The sequence below is a fragment of the Bacillus rossius genome, chromosome 15, assembly GCF_032445375.1.
Source record: "Bacillus rossius redtenbacheri isolate Brsri chromosome 15, Brsri_v3, whole genome shotgun sequence".
NCBI lineage: Eukaryota > Metazoa > Arthropoda > Insecta > Phasmatodea > Bacillidae > Bacillus > Bacillus rossius.
The window spans coordinates 44,636,455-44,657,732 of NC_086342.1; positions in this window are offsets into that span (position 1 = coordinate 44,636,455).

Below are 21,278 nucleotides of genomic sequence, written 5' to 3' on the forward strand. Positions count from 1 at the left end.
GATACATTAAAATTAACAATAAACAATTTCTGCTTGGAACTTGTAAATCAAAATTTTAGAGGACCTCTGGTTTTATATATGTGTGTTCGTATTTTGTTATAAAAATTTAATTATTAAAAATTATTTTAATACCAAAAAATATAATTATTTTTTTATTTCTAATACATTATATTATTTTCGATCAGAACTACGCAAAATTTTAATGTAGCCTATATTATAAAATATATATATATATTTAATTGTATAAAATTAGTTTACTACATAACAATTGAAGAAAACGATACACCGTAAATGTGAGTTTTGTCACTTTTATAACATAATTCGTATGATAATATTATTTTTCCCAGAAAATAAATAAAACATAAGTTGTGTTGTAAAATGTATTGATAGAATTACATATTTAGTATTTTTTTCTAAGTTAATTTATTGGAGTGCTGCACCTAGCTGACTTCGTTGAATTGCTAGTGGCAAAGAGTGGTGGTGGATGTTTTTGCAAGAGTTTGACCGTATTTTATGACTCTAGCTGTGAGAGGGTGTTCGTCCCATAAATCCTAACGGTCAAGGAAAATAGCCTTTCTCTGTAGTCACGTACGGGTCTGCTACTCGCGCAATATCGTCAGTTTATCACAACTTTCTAGGAAGTTCTATTGTTGTGATTTATTTATAATTTAGAAATTAAAGAGTCCATCATACTAACATTTTTACCTAAGCAAATCGCATCCTGGAAGATTTTTATCTACGTTTGCAGAAAAAATCACTTGTAGTTAGGAAACGTTTATTCTTTCAGAGTAAAATTCAGTCTGGAATTACCATACATTAAAAACCTTAGTTTTCTGGAGCAAAAAACGTCCCAGCACAAGCGACTTTAACACTGCTGCAAACACACTACGCAGCTTGAAATACATCAGTGGTCAGACTATTGTACCAGACACTCAAAATATACACATTTAAAACTAAAAAAACTAAAAAAACTAAAAAAAAAAAAAAAAAACCAGACAATATTTATGAAGTGATTTTGACGCTACGCACAACATATTTGTGTAACATGTAGTCAAATTTCTATAAAAAAAATATTTTTTTCTTACTTTTTATGATTAAAATTACCAATTTAATAATAGGACGTTTAAACTTTGAGGTGTTTATCACAATTACCATGTAGGACATTCTTTTATATTACTTTGGTGCCATAATGAGAACCGACTTAAAAAAGTATTAAAGTTATTAAATTTACGAAACATTTTTGTGGATCATTGTAGAAATTATCATTAAGGACTCAACTGCTCATTATTGGTGTGATCACAAGGTTTCATCAGTAAACTTTTGACGTGTTACTAAGAAATGTTCATTCTACTAATGTACAAAATTTTTGCTTTGGGATAATTTTCCATGTATTAAAATTTTTTGTTTCCTAACAGCGAAATTCGTCCCAACCCGAGCCTACTTCGGCTATCTCGCAGTAGTATACACTACGCGGCTCGGATCGCTTTAGTGGTCAGACTAATTGTATGAGACACTTAAAAAATATACCAATTTAAAGATGAATAAATATGCAACAACGTTTACTTTAAGCGATTTCCACGTTGGGATCTTTAAGTTTATGTAAGATGTATTTATATTTCCTTAAAATTGAATGAAAGTGAATTCGTTAACTTTAATGATTTAAATGGTCTATTTTATAGAAACATGTTTAAACTTTGTGCTTTTTATCACTATCCTCAGATAGGGCAATGTTTCTAGATTATTTTGGGTTCCATACTGACGGTCTAATCCATAAACTGCATTTGCAATATTCATTATTGTGGATCGTTGCAAAAAAATGTCATTTTGGACTTAACTGCTCGTTTTTGGTGTGACGCACAAGGTTTGCGGCAGTACTTTAACTTTTGACGTGTTACTAAGAAATGTTCATTCTACTACTGTACAAATTTTCGGCTTTGGGATAATTTTCCATGTATTAAAAACCTTTGTTTTTTCACAGCGAAATTCGTCCCGACCCGAGCCTACTTCGGCAACCTCGCAATAGTATACACTACGCGGCTCGGATCGCTTTAGTGGTCAGACACATTGTACCAGGCTCTCAACAAATAAACTAATTTAAAATTTAAGAACTAAATCGTGATCGTAAAATGGCCGCCATGGTGATTTGCGAAATAAAAGCAGTTAAAATTTTATGTAGTTTCCAAGAGACATTATTACATCACCAATCATCTAAAGTAACAGGTTTACCATAATTTCAACATATTCAGTAACTAGTCAGTTTTTTTTCAAATGTGTTAGTATTAACAATCTAGACCATATCTAGTCGGAGAGGTCTGTATTGTTACAGACTATCTGTATTCTGGTATTTGGATTTTGAAGCTACTTAATGATTCGCTTTCAATGTCTATTAAAATATACCTAATGCTAATTGCAGGAATATTTCTACTCGATTTCAAAATTATAATTCCTGAACATTTGTAGCGGACACATTTCAATGTAACACTTACTGATTTTCGAGTTGTGTTGAGGTTTCACATGCGTGGCCCCTGCTCTGGTAACAATGAGTCATCACAACCGGTGCCGTCTGTACGAGCGTCTTCACAAGTTATCCTGAAATATGTTCTTAAATATTAATTCAAGTGAATTCTTAAAATCCTACACACCTTATCTTAAGTGTCGTAAATGAATCGTTATATTTTGTAAATCCATATAATATAGGAGCCAACATGGCGCGAAGCGATGGACGCGAAACGAATAATATATATTTTTTTTTACTAACCACTACATCAGTAAATATTTGTGGTTTCCATTCGCTATGGATTCAAGCATGTAACATTTGTACTGCTTCTTCAATTCGGCCACAGTTAAATGGGAGGCTCTGAATCACTGAAAACTCCTCAACAAAATCAACGATGAATCACAGGCATTACAACAAACAGTTGTCACAAGTCAAGTAGCCAATGAGCAGGTGACATTTTTCGAGTCCGTAGGGGATTGTTGAGACTATCGTACAAGTCATTGGCAACGCGCCCTTACGCGCATGGTTAATACCCCGCATGAGTAGAGTGTAAAGGCGTAAGCATGAGACACAGGTCCTCATCTAACCGCGCACACTTAGATTTAACTCAGGATAGGGTGAAAAATGTTTACTAATTTTGCAGTCCTAACAGTCACCAACGAAACGCCAGCAAAATAAATTAATAAGCTCACGAAAATTGTTTGTGAATGAAGGCGAAGCTGATACTTTGGAAACGTTACCAGCAGATATTAAATAATGTTTAACTATTATTTACGTAGCTTACTTCTTAAAACTGCATTCATGTAAACTGATTTTGTGTGAGACTATGTTGAGTGTTTACTGCTACACTTATTTTTCTGAAAAAAGTCTATTGTGGCTTAATAAACTTGTTAACATTGATGCCTGTCATAAAAAAATTCAAACGTAATTATACGGATACATGTTGAATATAGTTTATGAACGGTTCACGCATTGCTGGAAAAAAAAAATCATGTTTACAATTTTACACATCTTTTTGTTGTCGCATCGCGTCCATCGCGTTGTACATACGCAACTCTGAAAAATAAATGTATGGTAAAAAAAAACTATAATAAAATAATCTCTTATCTTTCTTTATTCTTTTTTCTAAGCGCTCTAATGGCTTTCGATAGTTTTGTTCTTTTGTGTACTCTGCTTGGTGGAGTTTCTTCGGCATTTTATTCCTGAATAAATCTCACGCTTACAACAAAAAAACATCTGGCTAAATCACTGTGCTAAATAATAACAGAGAATAACCATTCAATTATACGCCGAGCTAGACCAAGCACGTTCTCTTATCTACTGAAAATGAGTACGTTGGCCTTCATATCAGTTTCGCGCGAAATCCCATCTCCCCTTCGTAAACAGCAGACAGCTGTGGCAGGGTGGGCTGGCTGCAAAAAGTTGGGGAAACAGTCGCAAGGTGTCACTACTGTCCAGCGCGCTCCATAATTTCTCGTATCCGAGCTTGCACGCTGCTCAAACTTCTACAGCTACGTTTTTACTTTAGGTCCGACTGCAATAAACTAAAGACTAAAATAAAGTCAATCATTCAGCCGACAGATATGTTGGCGTTTGAATTAAAAATGAAAACGCGAATGTTATTAAATTCGCAAATGAATATCACGCAATTTCGTAGCAGCTCAGTTATTAAAATTCAAATTGTAAATACATTAAAATAATAATGATTACAGATAAAATAATGGTAACAGTCATATCTCCCGTGTCTGAAAATTTATCTGCGAAAGTTTTACCACTGAATTCTTTATAGTTTTTTAATAAAGCTTGAATTTAAAAAATTCCCGAAAATCAGCAATAACTAAATTAAAATAAAAATATTAAAAAAATTTTTTACACCAGAATGGTTCAAATTTTCTCTAGCAGCTGAATCATTAACAAATATATTGTTTTTTTAATACGATGCTGGTGCACCAATCCCCTTAAATTACGAATGAAGTTGTGTGTATTAACTATCATTGACAAAGGTATTATAAAATAAATATAATAAAGGTTTTAACAATATAAACATATATATACTGATAAACTTAATTAGTAAAACTATAAATGCACTACGTTAACCATTGGCCATAAAACATGAAATTTTGGGAGGGAAATTACTTGTGTAATTTAGACATGAAGAAACGAAGAATTTTTCATAATTCAACACCTGAGGGGTTTCATAGTTCAAACGGCATTAAAGTCCAGCCTAAAGTTTTGAACCTATCAGACATAAATTTTTAAAGAAAAAAAAATATTACCTGTAGCGATAAAAATAGCGTAGTTTTGGTTTAAAATTAAGATAACATATATCTGAAGCTAATCAAGCAGAACGAAGAGATTTAGCACGAATAATATAATATTTAACGAGTCACATGGTGGCTATCTGATTATTGTTTATAAATTAGTCCACCTACGAGTAAAATGGAAGAAGTTTGTTTGAAAAAAAAATATCCTAGCTAAAAATGTTATTATAAGTAATGAAACCAACTAGGAATCAAGAGGATTGAGTGTTTTTTGTGACAAATCATACCTCCGAAGTCGATCAAGCGGAAGATAAGGAATTTAGGACGAATAACACACACAAAGAGTAACATGGTGGGTTTTGTTTACCTTTAAGAATTATAATTAGGGTAAATTAAGGTAAAAAAAGTGTTTGGTTTTTTATAACAATTTATATCTTCGTGGCTAAAAAAAAATCCCTTTCGGCACAGCGTACAGACGTAGGTATATTTCGAAGTACCTTTTATTCTGGAAATATTTTGGAAACTTGTATAAACTTCTGGAACATTTTAAGAACTGAATGTACATAAAATATTTTAGGTCTAAAATATTACAAAATATTCAATTAAATATATGCTCATTTTCCATGCAGCGAAAATATTGCGACTAATTTTAACTCAAGGTATCCAGCATTGAATAGTTTACAAAGCAGCATTTAATAGCTTAGAACGAATTTCATAAGATATGCCAACTAAGGTAATTATTTAATTTTGTTAGCCTTTAAACACTATTTTTCATTCCTTGCACTAAAACGTGGCCGTATAAAAATTTGCTTTGCACCAAGGTTCAAGATATTAAATGGTTTAAAATAATTTCAAACGATTTTGATGCTAAGAAATGTTTTTATTTTTTTTATTTCAACCCATGTTTTTACGGTAGTAATTCGTTTCGTTAAAAAATTGTTTTGGCCAAAGTTTTATATGAAGTTGAAGATTCATACAGTAAATTATAACGGATATATATCTATTTTAAAAAAGTAATGAATATATATTTTTTTACTTCCAAACCTTATTTCCACTCCTTTCAGTAATTAATGGGTAAAAAAAATTATTTTAACAATAGTTTTAGTCAATATTTAGACAATTAAACAATTTAGACAGTTAAAGAATGTATTCAATTGTGTACCGGGTAGGGAAATCTTATTTATTTTATCATTCCAGCCTCAGGTTTTTTCAAACCCTTACAAAAATTGTCTGTATTATCAAAAAAATTTTACAGACAAAAGTTTTAGATAAAAATTATATGATTTACAAACAATCTGAACGTATTCAATTGTGTCTTTACTAAGGGAGTTATAAATTTGTTCGGAGTTCAAGCCCATTTTTTTTCCACCCCTTGCAATTATGGTTTGTCGTATAGAAAATTACAGCAGAAAGTCGTAGATAAAATTTATACGTTTTACAAACAATTAGAGCGGATTTAATAGTGTGGGAGTTAAGGGAGTTGTGATTTTTTTTTTCCTTTTACCCCTGTCCTTTCCCACCCTTTGCAGTTATGGTTGGTCATAGAAAAATTAATTTCAGACGAAAGTTGTAAATAATGTTTTTAGGTTTTACAATAAAAAGGAATGGATTGATGGCGTGATGTGTTAGTGAGGTTGAGTAGTATTATCGGTGAAGTGGCTTGATGTGGTAGTGAGTTTGAGCAGTATACTTGGCGATGTGGCTTGATGTGGTAGTGAGTTTGAGCAGTATACTTGGCGATGTGGCTTGATGTGGTAGTGAGTTTGAGCAGTATACTTGGTGAAGTGGCTTGATGTGGTAGTGAGTTTGAGCAGTATACTTGGCGATGTGGCTTAATGTGGTAGTGTAAGGGTCCAGTTACAATTTTTCAGTTGAGATTTCACCTAGAGATGAAACCAGGACCTCAGCTTTTTATGGTAACAATCGATTTTCATCAAGTGTAGGGATATTTAGTTAAATATTTTATGTTTTTTTTAAGTTCGATTATTTTTACTCTAAAAGAAATAGAACGATATTCTGGTTAGATTTTTATGTTTTACCGAAATTATTAAAGTTGGCAGCTGCTGGTAAGAAACCAAGAAGCAGAATAAGTATTATTTACTATCTGCCCGACCCGGCTTCGCACGGCTATACTAATGGAAAAAAATTAAGCCACATCTCCCATTTACAGTAATGGTAAATTAAAAAAATCAGTGAAAATGTATTACAATGCTGTATAATGTACCGGAGAGAAAATGAATAGCACCGATGGTTTCCCGACTCGTGCACGCAACGTACAACTGATGTACCCGTACTTCGCTACGGCAGTCTACAGGCAGATCACTCTTGCGCCGCTCATTATACATGCCCCTCCTTGTGGGTACGCCACTGCCGCGCGATGCCCGTTACCATTGAGACGCAGAAGGCATGAACAATGCAAAAACCTGTTCTCATGCAGACAAAGTACCCACTGTTGCCTGGTTTTAACCACCCATGGGATCTAATTTTCGGAAAATGTCATCCTGCGTAACATAAGGTACATTACTGTGAAGTTTCAAGTCTGTAAAATATATATACTTGAAAAAAAGGGCAATTTTTGATATTTAAAGTACCCGCAAAATGTCAACGGTGATGAGGACTGCACTAACAATGAAATAGTCATTAACTTCTAGCGCCTGCGGCATCGTCAACACACACTTCGTACGTGTACTGCATGTTGTATCTAACCCCCTCCAACGCATTTGATTCTAAATTGGACTTTTAGTAAGGATCCCTAATGTTATTGATAATATAATATAGCCTATAGCCTTCCTCGATAAATGTACTATCCAACACTGAAAGAATTTTTCAAATCGGACAAGTGGTTCCTGAGATTAGCGCGTTCAAACAAACAAACTCTTCAGCTTTATAATATTAGTATAGATTAAAGTGTATATTTATACTTTTTTGTTTATTTTTAAAAATGTTCCCTATGACAGGCAAGATGGCCGGTAGAGTGTCAGATGATCTGTTGATTGACACCAGTGAGCTCTAGCAGAGAGCTTGTGAAGCACAATGAACACCGACGCTCGCAAACTCCTCTAGCATGAGGAAAGAAAATGTGGCTGCCGGGAAATTACAATGGAAGGGAAGGAAAGTGAATATATGCCTGGGTTAAGGTGGTGGACTATTAGTGTGCTGTTGACACGGTGCAGAAAAAACATGTCGCCTATTTTTATAAGTGCAGCCGTCAGGAATAAAACCTTCGAAGTCCATAATGTAAGTGCACTTTGTTAATTTTTATATTTTCCGAAGTTTTTTTGGTTTATCTTTTTTCATCTGTCTATTTCGAACAAATAAAAATTTATGACATATGTGCTGCTTGTATTGTAATTTTATTTTATTCATCATAATAATTTTGTTAATTTTTCGAGTTCAATGTGGTGCCCAAGCTGGAAGCAGAGTAAAACATCAAGATCGAAGGTAGTCATTACTCAGATGGGCCTTTTGAGAAAAATGTTACCGCTTTCTAAAGAAAGTAGCATGATTCTAAAGAAACTTCAAAGGAAAAATTGCCTCTTTCTAAGGACTTTGTGCAGTTTCGAATTTCATGAGTTTGATGAGGTTTTTTTTTTATGGGGAAGTTATAACAGGCCCGTGTTGATCTGGAATAGTGATCCTGGGATGGCAGCTACCAACAGGCCACGCGCCAGGTCACTGAGTGAGTCTCAGTGAACAGAGTCAGGCTCGGGTTGATCTGGACTAGTGATCCTGGGATGGCAGCTACCAAAAGGCCACGCGCCAGGTCTGAGTGGGACCCAGTGGACAGTGTGAGGCAGGTGTATGCCAGATGGAGTCCTGAGGCTCGCGGCTGGTCGAGCTGTAGCCTCGCTGCTAATGGCCGTCTCCACGTGACCCGAGTTGGCATGCGGCCTGCGTCGCCACTTCCGCGCCGCGTACGGCCTCCCTGCGTCACTTCCGGCCGCTCCATTAGCGCGCGCGGGCCGCGCATGGCGATGAGGCGCCATCTTGGCCTCAGGGACGAAACTAGGGGGGGGGGCAGACGGGGCTTGTGCCCCGGGCGCCGCATTTGGAGGGGCGCTGAACTGGCAGAGTAATTTATACTACATATATTTACTTCAATATCGTAGTGTTAGAACAAAAAAAGTCGAGGGCAGTTTAACGGAATAATTCATATTGGAAGATATATAATATATAAGCTAATAAAAATGATATTATTCGCGTACATTCTAACTTGCGATGGTACGGTGGTAACTGGTAGGTACATACCACTGAATTTTGGTAGGTACAAATACCTTCTAGATTGTACGTCTGGCAACTCTGCCGTGGCCCTGTGGAAACCATGGAGGGAAATCCCTACCCGACCTTGGAAAGTCGCGACATTTCTCACCCCCACCGCCCCGCCCAGGCCAGGTCAGGCATCGGGTGTCTGAAATAGCTTCAGTTGATCACAACCACAACCCAGTAGGGTCATTCGCCCGGGAGTATCTTTTCATGTGTGTAGCATTTCTGTTCTCTCTGTTACGTCACTTTTGCTATTTGTGAATACACAATTTCGTAAACTGTTTCAATTGTGTTTGACAATCGTGTTTAATCTCAAAACATGTCAAAAAAACCGTGTTACTTGCAGTAATACTTGGTCAGATAAAAAAATATTTTAATAATAGTTTTAGACAATATTTAGAAATTAAAAAAAATAGGAATGGATTTGTAGTGTACATGGTTGAAAAATATTATTTATTTTCTTACTCCAACCCCAAGTTTGTTTTACTCCTTGCAATAATTTTAATACAAATGTTTTAGATAAAAATTATTATTTTCAAACAATTTGTACCGATTTGATAGTGTGCCTACTAAGAGAGTAATGATTTTTTGTTTTGTTTTGTTTTCAACCCTTGTTATTTTCCGCCCCTTGCAGTAATGGCTGGGCATATAAAAAATAATTTTAGACGAAGCTTGTAGAAATATTTTTAGGTTTTACAATAAAAAATAATGAATTTAATAGTGTTAATGGTACGAATTTTATTCTTTTTTTAATTTCACCACTATTTTTTCAACCCATTGCAGCAATGATTAGTCTTATAAAAATTGTTTCAGACAAAGAGCATAGGATTTACCAGCTCAAATTCGAATTTCAAAATAGTATCAAGGAAGACTTGCGAACAAGAAAATTAAGGACTTAGAAAAATTGCGACTGCTCTCCAAGCAAAAAAGATTCAGCTTGTGTCCTATAGATGTCGCTGTAAGCCAATACTATCGATGACGTCATAGCTTTAAGCACTGATCAGTAGTTTTATTCATAATTGAAATAGCTTTGGATTTAAAAATTAATAATCAATTTAGAAACACATAATAACAATACAGTACGCAATATAAACATGATTATGATTACACAAACCTACCTACCAATACTCTTCCTCAGTATTGTTCGTATCGAACTTAGTGAATCACATATATATCATCCAATTAAGACACGTAAATCGCTTTGGTTACTCACTAATTAATAAATAGTCCTTTTACTTTCGTAAACAATATATATTCAAACTTATGCGCTTATCTAGCGTTCCTAATTTGATATAACATTAAAAGAAGTATAGAACAAAATTAATTAATTGAGCTTTGTAAGTAGAATCTTCATATGTTATTATTTCAAATGATATCCATCATGCATAAGGATACAATGAGCTTATATCTAACAGAGTAATTAACTGCATTTGCGGCATAGGGCACTTAATGTTATTTAAACTTGTGGTGCATGACGTATACCATATGACTTCGGTTACCGACAACTCGATATACATGTTCTAACTTTACTTAACCTACTACACATAAAAAATGGCAATTACAACTCATAAAAGCTTCTGAGTCTTCTGTTTCTAAGCTACGTTTATCTTAATTTTATCTGGAATTATCCGCGATATTTGCGAGAATCATTTAATGCGCGTGGCCCATTAACGATTTATTACGTCACTAGCAATAACTACGGTAGACTCAAGATAGCTTAAGTTGTCCACAGAATGTAACTTAAACATTATTTCTATTTTTAAGCCTATAACTATACAGCTTGTACCGCATAGTTTTGACAATAGACTTGGGTTCTTCCGTAGACCACCTCTTCTCGCGTCCATAGATCTCTATGTATCTTATTAAAATGGCCCTCGCACCTTTGTCTAATCCGGGTCTAATGCCTGTCTCAATGCAGTCAAAACAATTGGCTTTTGCACCAGTAAACGAGCACACCTTTAGAGCACTGTCTGAGAAAACTTCCATCATCAAGGACCGTGCTAACGACTTGCAATCCTTAGCAAGTATATGACACTGATCGAGTCTTGCGGTGTTGACGTAGAGACCACTCGAAGGTAGGAGTTCCGTCAGTCCTGGTCCTGAATTGCGGTACCTCAAGGTCCACTGTGAGTCATTTGGATCATAGTCTGGAGGTAGAGTAAACTTTGCAACTTTCCGTTTGTGCGCTTTACTGATATCATCACTATCAACTTTAGTAGACAAGACTTTATTTCTTATCTTTGCAGTCAAGCCATCAATCTTTGGTGCTTCGTTCAACCCAGATGCAGTGAGACAGATCCATTCTCTATTAATCTCTCTGTACTGTTCTACCTCTGAAGCAAATCTCTGGAAGCGTTCTATCATGTTACTAAACAGAAGATTAAACTTCATACGGAAGAAGTCATGCTCTGCTGTGATTGCGTTGTGATGATTGGATTCCTGCAAAGAGCCTCGAACATCATGGTAGCCAATGAGCGTTTTCAAGTCAGTATCTTCGGTAACTTCCGCAGAGAGTCCTTCCAAAGTCGTTGATGCTTGCAAACATTTATTTAAAAGATCGTCATGCACCGAAAATCGTTCGTTTGATGCAGAGTGTCTAGCTGCTTCTGCTTCTTCAATTCGGATCAGTTTAGTAGGAGCTTCTCTAAGATCCACAGGTGAAGCTCGTTTCTGAGCTTTGTTGTTTATAAACAGGCTGTCATTGTCTGAAGTCAGCTGAGACCTATTCAGCATCGGATTTGATAGATCTTCTGGAGAACTTGCTGAAATTGATAGTCCATGATTAATAAAAGGTTTTAGGAAGTATGAGACGTAAACTTAAGAAGTCTGAACACTCACTTCGGTTTGGTGATTCTCTCATAACGGATATGGGAACCGCAGGTATTTTCTGAAGCCAGATGTAATTCGTCGCATCATCGAAGTAATCTGTAAGCAAAAAAGTATCTTATCTCACTGTTGCGGAACGTTAGAACAACCGCAACCTACCTCTATAAGCACTGAGTTAATACAAACTCGTAATGACGTCATCCTGCTGCAAACTCCGAGACGAGTTATCAACATTATGTGTCTCTGTTACCCGGTCGTGACCCTAACGTCTACTTAGGAAATGGCAATACAGTTGGATTAAGAGTAAAAATTTTTGTAAAGTACTTACGTGAGAAATATGGAACGAAAGCCATGTACGTCTTCCAGCTTTTTGCATCACTCTTGATTTTTCTAACGAGTCTTTTTATATTTGCCAGATTTCCTTCTGGATGAGCAACAACTGCTTTTGAACTTTGCTTGTCATGCCATCTCAGCTATGACTCTGGCACGCAAGCGTACTTATAAATCTCAAAATTTGGTAAAACAATGAAAGCCACCACGTTGTAATGAAAAACCTACATTTCTTATCTTCGAATAACAATTCGGAATAACCGTAATAGTATGACGCAATAGTGTGGTTTAATTTCTAATATCAAAACAGAACATGTATCATATTAGTTGTCTACCCATATAAGGCCACAAAACAAAAGAATTAATGGGGATAATAATGAAATTAATTTTGAGCAATGAATAGATGAATCATTCCGTACTTCACGTTATATCACTTAACACTTTTCACGCATGTTATCAATTGTTACACTTAAAAACTTAAATAAAACCCATGTTATAATAGACGACCGACGAGATAAATCGTCAAAGACTCACTGATAAAAAAAGTCGTTCAACGAATTGACACAATGCAGGTATCTGTATGTGCAAGAAAGAGATAGGTAGAGCTTCGTGAAATGTAACATCAAATATAAATAATTCTCGATATTTCGTGGTAAGCAAGAATATTGGCTGATAAGCCGCTATTAAAAACATTTGTTTAGTATAAGACAGGCGTACAATCTCAGTTTTCACTAGATGAAAATTATCTGTATGTGAGTCATACATTGCTCCAACACACAAGATATTGTGCGGTTATGAGTCAATTTTCCTTTGAGGTTCATAATAAGCATGGCTATTGTATTCATATGTGTTACAGGACCGAATTGTAGTTTGGTGCGGTGACGTAAACTCTATTCTAGCCCAATTTTTTCGCTCTTACTTATCAGCCTACAGGAATAGTGTTGAAAATAAAAACTGCTTTGATAATTACACTTCAGAGTTTTTATTATATGCTAATAAATGACACAAAAACTTATATTAAGGTTATTAACAATGATAAAAAAAGGAATAGTAAGATCATGGCAAACAAAATGATTGTAAATTAATCTTACGCTTATTTACTTAAAATTATCCTTACATTCTAAAAATAAATGCGTCGTAAAGTCAAAAACATAATGCTGTTCAGATCTCTTTTTTGGCCAAAATCAGCTGATACCGCATGGCGCTTTTAACGGACCGACTACTCGAGCGGCGCCAATTGTGGATATCCCCATACTTCAGGACAAAATTGACTATGGCGTTGGTTGCACCAATATCTAACCGAAGATCTTTTTTACGATTTACGTTATTAACGTACTTGCATTTTCTCAAGGCAGACTGTGAGAAAACATGCATGGTCAGGAGTCTTGCCAACTGGGTACACTTCTTCGAATGTCTCAGACAGTGGTTGAGTTCTGCATCCGTAATGTATGCACCAGTATTGGGCCAAAGCTCGATGAGTCCTGGTGCAGGTTCACGATGCTTCAATGTCCATTTGGTGTCAAGACGTTTGCCGTTGGTAAGCAAATCCTCTAGTATGTGTGAGGTTCCCGATAGTTGGTCCGTTCCTGAAGAACTTATACACCAATCACGAGAAACGCCATCGTCGTCACCATCTTTGCTGTCTTGGTCAATAACAGTTCCGAATGCTTTATATCGGAACTTTGAAACTTCATCCTCTCTACTTATCATCGATAAACTTGGACCAGCAAGATTCGGAAGATCAAGAAACCATCTGTGGAAGCCTGATAAAAAGTTGTTGCTCACGTTTATTTTGGGGTGTTCCGACGCATTGGACGATGAGGCACAATCTGGACTTTCACTTTCTGTGATGATCACTTCAGGGTAGTAAAGTTCCTCCATACTATGCTCGCGTTCGTTGATGCAACGACTTTCTGGAGAGCTCATAGATAAATCCAAAGGAACGTCATCGTCACTATCTAGTTCAATTGCACTTCTCGGTGACTCAGATTGTTGCCTCAGAGATTCATCCGTTCTATTAGAAAGAAATTTTTGGAATTCCGTCGAATAAGAGCAATGAGAACTTTCTGCTTCTGTGACAATCACCCTAGAGTCGCTAGATTCTTCTGCCATTTGCTCGCCTTCGTTGACACAATGAATCACACTGTCGTAGAAGTCTGGAACAAGAATGTAATTGTCAGTCAAGCAGAACTAAGACCTAAACTTCCGTTCTTAGGTATTGAAACAACTCTAGACTAAACTTTCGTTCAACCACGTTCAAGATGCGATCCATGCCCATGATAACTGAAATGATGATGCAGTAATATGGATTCAGCAGGGTAGTGATAAAAAAAACCATGTCATAAAACTAACCTGTGGTGTATCTGACCTGCGCCAAGTACGTGTTCCAGTCATTTCTAGGATCTTCGTAGTTTCTGACCCGTTCTCTAGTGATTTCTGATGGTTCAACGGGATACGCCGTCAAGACTTTTGTACATTCCTTATCTTCCCATTTAATCCAGGAGGCTGGGATGCAAACGACTTCACTAAGCCCTTTGTTCTGATTTGCCAAAAATTTAATTAGGTAATAACACTGAATTCGGCTTGCATCCATCTGAAAAAAAAAATAAAATAAAATAATCGGTTAAAATTCCATCTGATTAAACAAGCCTAAACACCTGTTGCGTAGATACGTCAATAGCAATAAATAAAAAAAAATTAACCTACCTTAAAAATCGAGTCTTTAATGACTTCCAAATGTGAAACTTTGTATTAGACGAAGAAAATATATTTGCATAAATTATTTAATCACAATACTTATGACTACGAACGTCCAGCTGGGCGCCGACAATTCAATTAATGACCACAATGTAGTAGAGCTAATATATTGTCAAATCGTTCGGTATATATGGGTTTTCCACGATAGGTATAACATTGGTTACCCGCTCTACAATTTGATAACTTGTGAACCCTACCTATCGGCGAAGTTAAATATTATTTCATTATTTTCCTTATCATTAACGAGCTCTGGGAAAACCCCAACTGAAACAAACACCTATTTATAATACAATATGTTTTTATTATTAAAATTACAAAATTGTAATCACTCTAATTATTACAAGAGACAGATCAAAAATAGCAATATTGATGTCATATCTAGCTGACGTCAACAGCAATGTGGTGCTATTTTTTCAATCTGCGATGCAAATTAAACTTAACGCAATGAAAAATCTATAATTGCTTGTTGTTTTTCTTTGACAATTTTAGCTGGTACCGTATCGCGTTCTTAATTGACGTCTCACGATTGGAGCCAATTTTTGCTACGAGCATGTTCCTCAACAAAGTTTACGATAGCCAAGGTCGCATTTTCGTCTAAACATAGATTCGGCTTGGACTGTCTTCGACAAATATAAACACATTTTTTCAACGCGAACTCTGAGAAAATGTGGATGGTCAATAACCGTGCCAGAGAGGTACACTTAGTAGATAAATTGATGCATCTATCAAGATCAATCTTTTTGATTAAAATACCACTGTTGGGCATGAGTTCGATTAGTTCTGGTGAAAGCTTACGGTGCTTCAACGTCCATCTTTGGTTAAGTCTAAATTTTGGGGCTAAGCTAAGAGCAGCCTTATTATCGCCGCCACTTTTCTCTTTCAGACGCTTCATCGTCGTTGATACTAGACGTCGTAGCTTAAAAAATTCATCTATGCTCTTAATCACTAACAAGGACTTGTCCAAAGAGGATGGCTGCCTACGAACCCATTTTGCGAATTCTAACTCAAAGTTTTCGCCATTTAGTTCCACGCTGCTTGACGTCACAGAACGCCGATCAGCGGACTGTGTTGTCGTCTCTTCTGGGAAACTACGCTCGCGTTCGTTAACGCAACGAATCACTTGGTCGTAGCAATCTGCAAAAGAAAAAGTTGTTATTAAAAAAAGTTATTATTGTTATTATTGGATAATGTTCCGCTGATTTTTCACCAAAATTAGATCTCCTATCATAGCAAGTAAAATAAGAATGCCATGGTGTAACTTATGTAATGTACGGATTGAATGATTAAAAATAGTATAACTCACCAGCGCTGTATTTGATCTCCGCCAAGTTAGACTCCCAATTCTTATCGAGGTTTTCGTAATTCTTAACCCGCTCTCGAGTAATTTCCCATGACTCTTTCGGGTACGCTACCAACACCATTTTAGAGCTTTCTATTTCGCATCGTATCCAAGACGCTGGAACAGTATAAGCTGGACTGAGCAATTTGTCGTGTGAGCCCAAGAATTGAACTATGTGGTACTTGCATTCCTGCATCTTATCCATCTGAAAACATTTATTCTAAATATAATACCTATTTTAAGATTGTAAACAATCGAACTACGTCAACAAATAAGTATGTCATGACACATCTCTAAAAATAGTTTCTCACCTTTTTATACGAACAATCAACCTATTTTCGGCACAGACATTTATACTGTTACAAAACAGTTCATTAAGAGCGTCTGGGGCCTGCCAATACGTTTGACTACAGGTGACGAACTGAAACTAAGATTGTGGAACTAATTTAAATTTCAATGATTCCCCGCAAAATATTGAGGAAAAAAACTTCGCTTTTTATGTAAACTGTACATATAATGACTTTTTGATAACATTTAACCTCAAGTCTTGATAAGCAGAACTCTTATCACACCTACTATTTGCGACATTTTTGGGGAAACTGGAAATAAATTACTCGGTACAAGGAAAATATGTTATTTATTTAAAAAAAAAACACATTATGTATAATGTTAAAGGTACCATTATGTTAAAGTTACATTAGATGTCAACGTCTACTCTGAAGCAACATCCATTATAAACAATAATTCCAGGATGGCTTTTTTAACTTCATTACTAATTGCTTTGCTAGCAGCGCTGACGTCATGCGTAGCTGTCGTAGACGTCGACGGAAACTCATTTTTGTCCATAGCATCCGTCCAGTACAAATTTATGCAGCGCATTTTGGTTAGCATAAACTTGGCATAAGTAGAGGCCCGCTCCTCTAGATATTTGTAGTGCGGGTTGCCGTGTAAAGCCTGTGATTGGCTCCTATCTTTGTCACTCCACAGATCAATTGACTGAAGAATGCTGATGACTAATGGTCTCATGATCTTAAATTTTTCTGTCAAAGTCAGACTCATGGTAGTAGTAAGAATATCAGCACCTAACTCATTCATGATACTATTTTGGATGTTGGTGGTAGCCGTTAGTGTAAGATTGGATTGGGCTTCGTCACACGGAGATTCATAATGCATCGTGTAGAGTATTGCGTCTTCCAGGGTATCTGTACAAGGAAAATCAAAATGAATGGTAAATCCCACCCAATTATAAGACACGGCCAATGACCAATTAGGTAACGACTCACCTGAATCGTAGTACACAGAAGCCAAGTACGTTTGCCAATGACAGAACACTGGTAAGTTGTTGAAGATGTACTCTAGCGTGTTTTTTTCCTCCTCTGGAGGCGGGTAACGCACAAATACAGTCTTGTCCAAAACTGAGTTAAGCCAATTACCCAAGATGCATCTCAAGCCCTTTCGGTCTTCACGACAGCCTATGAATTTTACAACCAGGTATTGTTTTGCTTTAACCTTAGGCGTAATCTGGAAGGTGCAGACGTTTGTTTGAGAAATATAAATTTTTTTAGCTTATCACTGCACAAGAATATTTACAAAAACTCACCACATTTTTCAGAATCGAAGTCATTTTACTTCACAAAAGTATGTTTCTGTGCTACGATCAAAATAGCATTGTTTGACAATGAGGTTATCGGGCTTATATATGCCAGCTCCCGAAAATGCCTCTTCATTACCAACTCAAACATTTCCCATTTAAATACATATATTCAAACAATTCAAAGAGATAAGTCAATCGGTTTTAAAAGTCAAATGCAGGAACGAACTGGTCTCAGATGCAGGAAACTGTAACTCATATTGACAATACCCAAATTATTTTTTCCATGAAAAAATAAAAGGCTGGTCAAACCGATTACATAAGCAATTTATTACAACAAAAAAAACATTATCACAGCATAACATCGCGAAACTGAAGACTAATGATGTGGTAACGTCAGCAGAAGACGACGTAATATCGAGGACGATGCCTTAAAATCAGTTTCTAACAGTTCTTGTGCGTATTCAGTCATTTTACCTCGCAGGAACCGCATCCCATCGTCAATGTCATCTGCAATAAGCCCAACCAGTAAAATTTGGTGACGTCATAGAATGAACAGTTCCCTAGATCGTAAAATAAATAATAGTTAAAAAAAAACTAAAAAGACACGCTTTAAAAAAATCCAACTCAAAAATATAAAATAAATTTAAATTAAAAATAGTGTAGATAAGAAATAAATGTATATTATTTGAAAAAAGCGCGGAGTGCATATGCTGTCAATAAAATGTTTATAACTATCGACATTATACATCCCAGGCTATTTTTCAAAAATATACATTTATTTCTTATTTACACTATTCTTAATCCAAATTTATTAAAATTTTCCTTATTTTTTTCAGTTGGATTTTTTTTAAAGCGTGTTTTTTAGTTTTTTTAAACCATTATTTATTCAGTTTCTTACTAAAGAGTCAGTCTGGAACTGACGCATGCGTAGTTCGCGCAATCGCTCTATCTCTCTTACTCTCATGCAAAGGTGTGCAAAATTTGAATGAAATCTGGCCGTTTAAAGTGGGCCAAAATTGCATCTTAAGGAGTCGGTTACAAATATACAAACAAACATACAAGTAAAGCTAATATAAAGCGTGTAAAAACAGATGCTGACCTGTTCCATGCTCCACAGTCGCTGAGTACACTTCGGAAACCGGCGTTAGGTAAGTGCTTAGTGACACATGCAGCGGACACGCTACCATCACATTCTTCCCTGTACTAGTGGCGATCCATGAGTTATGGATGCACATATAGGGAAAACGACCAAACACTCGAGGCAAGCCGACGAATTTCACCACAAAAAAATTTTTATTAGTTACTGTTTCAGGCATAATTATTCTTAACAAAGCATTAACGACTTGTCCTATCCGCAGTCAAAATACTATTGAGATAAAAAAGAAGCTAGATAATTTTTTTTACGACCGAAGTCTGAACATTTGTTCAAATAAATACCTCGTTAGTGCGCTACGAAATATGCAGCGGAGCTGCGTCAGGACCATTGAACCCAAACGGAATTAGTTTGACCTTAAGATTTGTCCTATTCTTACCAAGGTTACTTTCAATAAACAGATGAGTTGATTGTACTATAAAAAAGTTTTGTATTACGCACATCGAAGATCGTCGTCCAACATGATGTCATAGGCAGAAAACAATAACAGTCTAAGTTTCATTTTTTTATTTGATATCTCGACCCAATAACATCATAGTTTGCATTAGTATTCCAATTACATTGCTCACGATTTTTTCTGTTACTTGGACCTCCCCGACAGTCTCCACTTTTTTTCGGTACAGCTCGAGGTACTTGGACATGTCCTGATGCATGATTTTCAGGTAAATATCTCGGAGTTCCGTGTACTTTCGTCGTTCGACTGCCAAGGGGTGGTCATCCCCTAGCTGATTCTGTTCAGAGTCAGTGTGATCCTCAACTTCTTTGATGTATCCCAGTAGAGTTTCGACTATTGGTTTGATCGTCAACAGTAACGAGACGTCATCGATTTCTTGCTCTGCGCTTTCTTTTCTCGAAGTTCCTGGGACTTGTGGATCGGGAACTGGTGCAGATCTCTTCTTTTGCAGGCGATTTGATCTCCGGCTGGATGAAGAACTCATTTCTGGTCAGTTAAGTGGTTCTGTGGTGGAAAATACATTAAACATTAGGGGATTAATCATTCTAATACTTGGTATCAACTTGTGACAATATAATGAAGTCTCGGACCGATAGCGGAGAGGATTAGTCGATTTTTTGCTTGTCAAGGTCACCTACAACATGAAATAATTAACAAACATCATTTCGGACGATCCACTTGTCCTTCGAACGACCCAACGTCCTCTGGCTGAATTAGTTGCACGCGGACGCCAGTTCTTTTTTATAGAAAAATAACAAACTATTTATAAATTTTAGGGGTCATTTTGTCGGTCATTCAGCAGGTACTTGAATAATAATAAAGGAAAGAATTATGAAAGGGATGACCGTGAATGATTGGATATAATTCTGTAAAACGTTATAAATATGAATAATTAAAATAGTATGGCTATTATATACCGATAAGAAATATAAAAGGTGACGACACTATTCGCGCTATACCCAACATTTGACCTTGGAGTACAGATTCTGTAACAATCTTATCATAGTTCTAATAACAAATCATAGTAAACATTACATAGATTGTATGAACAGCAATAATAATAATAACTAGCAACCTGCAGTCACTATGTGACTGCCTTGAATTACGAATTATCAATTAGTGAATTTTCGATATCTTCAATCACAATAGACATAATTTGGATACTTTTTCAATAATTTTACTATTTTTTAATCAATTAACAATAATTTAATGGACAAATGTCGAGGAACAAACATATAGAATCAACAAACTATTCAAAACTCCTCCAAAAACTTGACATGAAATATATAAATTCGTGAAAAGGCACTAATTCACGTCAAGACCTTCCTGGAGATACCAAATTTTAACATAAAAATCCCTTTTAAAATAAAAATATATCCGTCACAAAATTTTGCTTATTCTCTTAATTATATGGATAATAATGATAATAGCAATAATAATGATGATAGCAAATGACTAAAATTATTACAATATAATAAATAATAAGAGATACTGAGCGCGGATTTGTTGCCTTTACTAGGCACAGTTAGGTACGCATATGTAAAATCTATATTTCCGTGACAAATTTGATAACCGAAATTCCTAACGCTTGATTAAAGAAACTTGAAGAAAGTAAGTGAAAAAAAATCTTACCTCCAAAAAATGAGATCGACAAGTTTTTTGTCACTCGAATTGAGAGACACTGTGCTCCAAAAAACCTCTATCAACATATTTATACCACTGTAAATCTAATTCGGGAACATCAATATCATCAACGTCAACAATATATCTATTGAGACAAAAATGGTGATGTAACAGGAAAAAG